Source organism: Mustela erminea, chromosome 16, assembly GCF_009829155.1.
Source record: "Mustela erminea isolate mMusErm1 chromosome 16, mMusErm1.Pri, whole genome shotgun sequence".
NCBI lineage: Eukaryota > Metazoa > Chordata > Mammalia > Carnivora > Mustelidae > Mustela > Mustela erminea.
Window position 1 is genome coordinate 9,137,887 of NC_045629.1, and position 8,745 is coordinate 9,146,631.

At 36.9% G+C, this 8,745-nt stretch overlaps 1 protein-coding gene across 2 annotated transcripts in view; it reads left to right on the forward strand.

Annotated features, from left to right (window-relative positions):
* Positions 1 to 8,407, forward strand: part of XKR4 (XK related 4) — a 439,957-nt gene extending 431,550 nt beyond the window's left edge. For both annotated transcript variants that reach the window (XR_004279661.1, XR_004279662.1), the window contains exon 4: positions 476 to 8,407. The gene's annotated coding sequence lies outside the window, so the exon portion shown is untranslated. The remainder of the gene's footprint in view (positions 1 to 475) is intronic.
* The last annotated feature ends 338 nt before the right edge of the window (positions 8,408 to 8,745 follow it).

An 8,745-nucleotide genomic window follows, 5' to 3' on the forward strand; every position in this document is an offset into this window, starting at 1 on the left:
TCAGCATTTCAGTCCATTGTGATTCTGGAAAATGAGTGAGTCGGGTTCTGTTACGTTAAGTTAGCAATTAACCTTTGACCTGGTCTTTCTGTGGGCCCCACTGTGAGTTCTTATTCTATTGAAACTGGGAGCAAGAGCACACCATCCTGTAACCAAAGGAGATTTGTCAGCTAGTCAAAGCATTGTCGTTTTATATCCCTCTTTCAAAGAACTCAAATATTCAACTTTCCTTATTAACCTTTCTAATGTATTGTACATAGAAAAGGAAATGGATCGCTGAAATATATTCTGAAATCCTGGAGTGTAGCCTTTGCCTTGGTCTGAATCAGAGGCTTGGTGCCCTGGGAAGAGGAATAAATCTCTCTAGTGCCATGAGGAAAGGGAACGGGGACAAGCCAGTCACTCAGAAATGTGAGCCTCGACTGTCACAAAGATGTATATTGCTGATGGTATCGATTCCCTTCTTTTTTTACAGAAACATCTTGGAACTTGTCAAGCTTTACTGAAGGTGATTTGCGTTAATTAATGCAACAGACCCTTTAATCTTGCAAATTCTTGACTTGTAATATTGTAGCCAAGCTACTGCGAGGGAAAATTAATCAGTTAGTGGGAAGGAGCCCTCGTTCTGTGCTGAGCTGTACCCAGGCCTGAAGAGAAAGACCTCTGTGAAGTAGAGCACTAATGAATTCGTGCTACCTGCTTCCTCATCATTCATGCAATGAATATTCATCTACTTCATTTGTTTTTGACAGTAAGCGCTGCTTTGAAAGAAAAAAAGTGTCAATGGATTCCTGGGGCTTGCATAGCTCAGAGAATAGGTACTGGGTCATGGAGAATCCTTAAATGAATACAAATCTACTTGTTTGGAAATGAAAAAAAAAAAAAAAAAGTCATTGTTATCTCTTTAATGATTGATCTGAGTACCGTGGCTGCCCTCACTTGGTTTCTTGAGAGTACTGTTGTCAGCATTGTAATAACAAATTTATGAAAATTGAATCTGTAATTCCATTTCAGAGGTAAAATCTGCACGGATGTAACTGTTAAGTAATTTGATTCCCGCCTTCCTGCAATTAACCTTCGACAATTGGGTGGTGACATTGCCGGTTTCAAACTGAGGTACCTAAGTTTACGGTATTGGCCCTCCTGTTGTTTCTGAGTCCTGACCAAACATCAGTTACAAACTCTGAGATCAAGTAGAGATTCTTATTGCCTAAATGTTCGTTTCAAAGTAAACTAATAGTCTCATAATTTGAAAAAATCATGGTTCTTTCCCACTTGCTTCTCTGTTTTCCAAGAAAGATTTGAGTTGCAAGATAAGAATGAATATACTTTCACATCATTGTCTCAGAGTTTGCAAGTATCAGGCTTCCTTATGTTTTTATAAAGTTTCTGTCTAACCTTCTAGTAGAACAATTTCAGGAGTGAACCCTAGATCAATGAGTGAAAGTCATAAGGGTTATCCAAAGAGCAACCTAGCAGAAAAATTTTAGAAAAGAAGCAGGGATCCTTTTTCTTGGGTTTCAAAGATGTTTCTCCTTGCTAAGTGACCATCTTAGTGATTTGAGAGCTACTGAATGGTAGTCCCAGTTAGAAGTGTCAGGATTGTGCTGCATACTCTATTCTGTCAAAGTCATTTTTCAGAACTAACTCTTGGCACCAGCACTGAAATTTAATGGCAAAAACTGGCCTACTACCATGTAATTTATTTTCAATTGCAAGGCAATGAAAACTAATAAGTTGAAGAAAAATTTAATTTCCTGAACTCCAAAGCCAAAATGGGCACAAAGACACTCTGTAACATACAATGAGCTGGTTGACTGTGGGGACGCAGGGGCAATAAACAATCCTCTTAAGCACGGCTCATGAGTGAGAGGCTATAAGCTGTGTTGGGACAGAAGGTGATTGAAGAGGATGTCTACCAGTTGCTCATCAGGAATATCTGCCTTTTTATAGAGCAGAGGTTCAAAGTAGCCCCTGCCATTCCCTAACTATGAGGATAGATACATCCATATATGAAGGGCCAAGGCAGAAGACAGAGAAGATATCAGGGCCTTCATGTCTGAGACTAACTCTGTCTTTAAGGAAACAGCTGTCCTTGGTCATTGGCCCCTATGCTGCTAGCTAGCTCTGCATGCCAAGAACTTCTGATGGACTACAAGATGAGATATTTAAAGGTATCGTAAGTATTCTTGCTTGTAGAACATGAACCACTGAATTAGCCCTCCTTTTCAACAGCAACCAGATTCAGGGTTACTATGGCCTTACTCATCATCCCATTGTAAATATATCATGACATCATGATGGCCTCTGTGTTCAAATTCACTAAACCAGGTTTACATGTCCTAGGTCTGTGTATCTATCCCCAATTTGGAAAAAAATAATTTTTTGAGAATGATCTTTAGAATAATGGAAGTGAAAAAAAAAAGTGGACAGTTGAGTAATTTTTCACCATCCTCGAAACCACTAGAGTGCTGATAGCCCTAAAGCTCTGATTTTTTTCTTTTTTCTCATGAGTAAGTTTCTTTTTACTTAGGGCTTTCAACATCTGAATTTTCCAAATGATCGCTAAACCATCTTCACTAAACTGAAGTAGACACTATGGCATTGTTAAAAAATAAAGACTGTACACATGAAAGCAAATATCCAATGAAAAGTGAAGAAGTAAGTCACTCAAGCAGTAAATTTGGTCTTTGTGACATCAAACATTTGAATACTTAGGAAAATCCATGTGTTTGAATGATAGAATTTTTCATCTGGTTGTCTGGTGTTGTCTAGATAGACAGAAAATGCTCAGGTGTTGTAGGTAATGAGATTTAACTTTCTCGTGCAGTAATCTATTGCTGGTGATATTCTGCTGCTCAAAATCTCTTTGTTGTGCAAAGAGGAATAAATAATGCAGAGCAAATGCTATTTGATTTTTATTTACTTTTGGCAGACACGTGAATGGAAAAGGTTTGGGAGGTTGTCCCAGGGGTATTTAGATGTGATTATGGCACAGACCTCCTTCAGAAAGACTGTTTTGGAGGCCTGCCACTCTGCTTCTTCCTGCCAAGGAAACTTTTTATTCCGTTCCTTTCCATCCTTTCTCATTCTATAATTGCCTCCTGTTCTTCACATAATCTTCATTGTTCCCAAAGTCTACTTGACAGAACTGTTCAAGAGAAATACAAGTTTGTTAACTTTTTATTCTTCAAATAGGAAGTTTTCATTTTAAGGATTATATCTTTCAAGCAGAAAAATAATGTGAATGACTCAATGCAGTTATTTTATGGTGCATGTTTTGGTGTTGATAGAAGTAAAAGCGTTTTTTGGTTTTATTGCTGTTGTTGTTGTTGTTGTTTGGTTTGTTGATGTCCTTTTGATTGTCAAGGACTCACTGGTTATACATATTGGAACCTTAGTGTTTCCTTTGTAATCATGGAAAAGAGAAAATGTCATCAAAGGGAAGTTCACTTTCCGGAAAGAAGGAGGTTGCGATAGTCACACGACTCTTGTATTTGTGATTATCTGTGGACATTTCTTCCTTGTTTCATCTGATTGGGCTCTGGATTGGTGAGTGTATTTCTTCAAATCGTGTGCTTACCCCATTTACTGTTCTGAAGCCGGAGAGAAACGCAGGCAAGTTCTTCAGACTGATTTTATTTTCTGTGAGCTTATGCTGCAGAACTCACTCTGAGGCATTAACTGTAAGCAGGCACACAGAAGGTATGCAGCTATGCAAAGGTCATGAGAGGATTTCCGGAGAAAATCTAAATATTTGTTTTGTACATTCTTAGGTAGTGTTTTGATTGTGTCAAACTCTCCATTTCAGTGCCAACTTAGAATGACTTCATGGGGTAAGTTGTCCTCATCCTTGTTGGCTCCCTCCTCCCATTAGTTGAAGAAGTTTCCCTGAAATCAAAATGGGTGCTCCACCTTGTGTAGCAAGGGCTTCCAGCCGCTAGGTGTCACTGCTCTGTGCTAACTGTGTTTCATCAATGCTCCTTTGGGTGCTCTTTGGATGCTCCTTTGGACGGTTTGCTAGTCCCACACCTGTGAAAGCCTTCCAGGCCAAGAGAGCTGCTAGTTCCTGTCACAGATGTACATACCAACCTGATTTGGCTCTGCTTTCCTTTTTCCTTGAGATTTTTACTTCACTCAATCCTCTTAGAAATCTTTGTACCTTCATGTTACCGACAGGATATTTAGTTCAATGTTTCAGTCAGCTGGCAATAAAGAGGGAACAATCAGTTGGCAACTACAAAAACATCAAGCACTTTGTTTCAGTTATCTTTTATTATGTAGTAATTGAATAGAATTAATGGTTTAGTAGAAAGCTAAAAATCCCTGTGTTGAATATAATGACTTTTTAAAATATACTGAAATATATTCTTTGAAGCAGTATCCTTTTACACTATGAAGTCTGTTCCTTTCTGGAGACAAGAACATGGAGGGGCCCAGGTCCACCAGTGGAAACACAGGGGCCTGGAAGCTGAGTCACTGGAGTCTTCATTCCTGGTTGGTCACTTCAGCCTCAGAAACTCCTCTTCAGCCTCTTTTGTTCCATATGTAAAAGAGAGAGAATCTTTATCTACCTACCTCATAGTGGTGTTGTGAAGATGAACTAAGTTGATAAAGTGCTTTGACACTTGACAACTAGCATCAGCACAAAGGAGGCCTGTGTGCAGCCCTGAAAAGGCTGTGGGGTGGGGGGGTGGAGACAGTCTAGCAACACGACAGCAATAAGTCACCAAGGCAGAGAGTATGATTATTCATGGTCACTTCACAGAAGTGAAACCTTTTCTTCAAAGGTCTATAGAGAACTTTTTTTTTTTTAATTATCAGCTTTTTAATGAGAAAAATGAACTCCTTTCATACAAACATTGAGAAGCTTCATATAGAATGGCAATTTTCCTCTTAGCCAAACTGCATTTTGCTAAATATTTATTAAATATATCCAGAGGACTGGGCTCCTTCTGATGCCTAATCCCTGATTCGCATGCCTGATCCCAACTTGCATTTTCCAGAATGCCTGCACAATACCTGAGTTCAGGACTAATGATTGCCAAGGGGTGTTCTGGAATCCGCTACCAGGAGGAAACATTTTTAATAGATATTATTGGGATTAGATTTTGTTGTTTACGGTGACATTCTTTTTCATCCCTAAGATGGTACATCTCTCCCTTTGCAACCCAATAAAAGAATGTGAAGCCTTATTTCTTCCTGGAACTTCTGAGTTGGTTTATTTTCAGATTATAAATAAATTTTAAAATTTTCAGAGAAGTGTTTACACAAGGGCTTCTATATAGTGATTTACAAGTATACTTACACATGCATAGATCTGAGTGTACAACTATAGAACAAAGGAGATGGTGGGGAAACAACCATAGGGAAAATCCTATACAACTTCTCCCAAAAGTAAATGCTTTTTCTTACTTAAATATTTAGTCCTGGTAAGAACTAGTGCTAAATAACATAATTTGGAGTTATAAATATTTGTCATTTTTGAGTCATGGAGGCAATATTGTAAAGCAGGAATACAACCGTGGAACTATACTAACCATTCAGGTAGTGTTTGAAAGATGTGACTTCGCGGGAGAAAGTGATGTACATAAATATTGTCATTGTGCCCTTAGTTAATAATTATATTCTTTTGCCAAAAAAAATGCATGCTTTTAAAAATATGAACTAAGGTTTCAGAAAGTTTATCTTGTTAAGTGGGTTTAAAATCATGTTGTGCCTGGAGATAACATAACGTACACATTCAACATAATCTCTTCTGGATTCTAAAATCTAGTTTCTGGTATATAGCTTAAAATTTCAGATTGGTGAAACATTTCTAATGCATGGAATTAAATTTTCTGAAGCATGAATTTAACCTAGGCAATTATCTGATCCATTAAAAAAATGTTTATGTTGCCACATCAGACTTAAGATAAATACCATTTTTCAGACTCAAAATATGAGAATAGTGAGTCAAGATTATTTGAATTTCTCTGATCTTTTTTCCCAGTCCCAAGCATCAATATTTTTCAAACCAAAAGTGCAGCAGAATATCCTTGTTTTCAAAGGGAAATATACATGTCTTTCTATTATTTTTGTGCAAGAAAACTGAAGTTAACTGCACTAGATTCAGGGGTATGCAAATAAGAAGAGGTGTGGCAGCCTCTGAGGGGGGTTGGCCAGGTGCAGTGGGGATAACTCATAATTGGGAGGTTTTACAACAACGGCACAAAACAGAGTCTAAAAGTAGTAGAACTGAACAGCTCTTTGAAATGATAGAAATGAAATTATTCACCAAAGAGATGAAAAAACAGGTGGAGACAACATGCTATTAGACAGAAACTATACATCTAATTACTGGGAAAAGGGAAATTTGAGCCCCCTATATTGACCCTTAAGTCTGGAAAGCCCACATGAAACTGGCCAGTCTTCCTTCAAAATAGTAGACTTAATAAGGAAACAAATTTTTAGCAAAGATACATGTGACTATACGGTCATGGACCAACCAATATGTAATTATCATGTATGTGATGCTTCATAAATGCAGTTGTCAAATTTTATTACTTCTAATTAATTCTATCTCATAACATGTGGCAGAAAACACATAGAAAATTCTCTTTTGCTCCAAAGTAATGCCTGCCAACTTATTTATACCCACTCTTATCCCTGGTATATTATTATCACCAAGCTCCTTTCATACCTAGATGGTATGAGATAGCTAAAAAATGTTTTCAGCAAATTATTTATTGAAGGTCTCACCTGAAGCTTCTCTTTAGTGAAGGTGGCAGGAGGAGAGGGGACTTGGGTAAGAACTTTGCCTCTATTAAACTGTCTCTGCTTTTCTTCTCAGTTACCAGACAGCTCAGTAGCCGGGAGAGCAAGATGATGTAAGACATGCAAATTGGGTTTTTCCCATTCTCAGAGCAAGGAGGGCAACCAATGAGCCAGAGGTTACCACACCTTTGAAACCAAATAGTACATGGAATTTAGGGCTAAGACAAACAAACAAACAAACATTGTAAAGCATGAGCAACATCATCTTTCCTGTTGGTTCTTTCCTTGGTTTTTATTGAATTCTTTTTACAGTTTAGATCAGAAGTTTCTAGTAATGATAAGTAATGCCATTTTATGTTATAGCTTCAATGCAGAAATGGTGAAAACATGAGTCACAAACAAAACTACCAGGAATACAGACTTTGTCTGTAGTGACACCTTACCTAGCAAATTGGAAACAAATACTACTTAATATTCTGATTTCATTAATAACATCTAGTTTAAAAAAAAAAAAGAGCATTTTGCTCAGCATTAAACCATTGCACAATATAAAACTGCTTCCAAATGGCAAGGATTTTTGCTACTGACATTTGTTCTTCATTCTGCAGTTATTTTAAGTAACTAATTTTCACATCTAACTACCTCAGCTACCGTTCTTTTATTTAGAAATATGAAATCATGCACTTTGTAACCAATAAGTTTTTCATTTAAAATTTCAAAAGGATACTCGGTGCAAAGCAATTTTCAAAAATTTGTATATGATATAAGAAACCCAACCTCAGGAGGTTGTTCTTAATTTTGTTTGTTTCTAAGTTCGATTGGGGTAAAATCTCGTTTCCACGTAACACGAAGAGAAGCTGCTCTATATTTGCTTAATTTGCCTTAAAAATTTTGTGCTCCTCTCCCTGTTCAATTTTTTTTGTTTGTTCTAAATCTATCTCTGAAAAGAAAATGTAACAGGTGGCAGATGAACATCAAACAAGAGAATGGACCAATCATTTCTCAGTTCCCTGTTTTCAACTCTGCATGACATTCTGATTGTGCAAAATTGCCATTCCTGTGCTTCTCTCTCCCATGACCATTCCAGAAGGTCTGAGAGACCGAACGTGTGTGTTTAGGGAACGGTGTAGACATTTCCCCCAGTACGAGCACAGTGCCTGGACCCGAATGATAACCTTGGCATTTCTTGTGCTTTTACTTTGTAAACATTGTACAAATGTATTTGGAATTTTATTTGAAATGAAGAATTAAACTAGTTATTAATTTTTTTCTTTCCTGTAAATATATATATTCAAACTCCATGTATCCAAACATTCCTTTAGCGTTCGGATTGTAAGAGTGTCTTTATTGGCTGGAGGCCGCCGTCTCAGGCCATGGTCCCATGTGCTCTAGTTGAAAGCACAGTGTGTGGAGTATTTGATGTACTATACTACCATAGTTATTTTGGTCTGTTAAGTAAGTTGCAATTTGTGATGAAATGAAGTGGAAAGTAGTGCTTCATAATGAACAAATTTCCTTGGTTACATGATTTTTTCTTGTAAAACTTTAAAAAAAAACTTGAAATTTTATATATTTGGATTTTGTAGATTTTTTTTTTATTTTATTGCAACACAAGGTACCAAAATCATTAAATAAAGTACACTGTGGTCATTTTAACAGATGTCTGAGTTCTTGATTCTTTCTAAGTCTAGGAAGAGAGCAGTCATTGTGGGTCTAAGGCAGAAAGATGGGGAAGAAGACCATATTCTCAGGTATAGTCTCAAGATAAAATGATTTAAACCTGAAAATAAACAAAGCTGAATTCTGTTAAATCTGAAATAAATTTAAAATGAAATTATATCAATTTCTAAGATATGTTTCACTTACTTATTTCTGAAAATTGCTAAAGAATGTTTCTCTAGAACCACTAAAAAAGCAAAGAGCTGTTTCAGATCACAGAGGGTTAAAAATCTAAATAACTTTTCTAAACATTAATAAAAGGAAAAACTG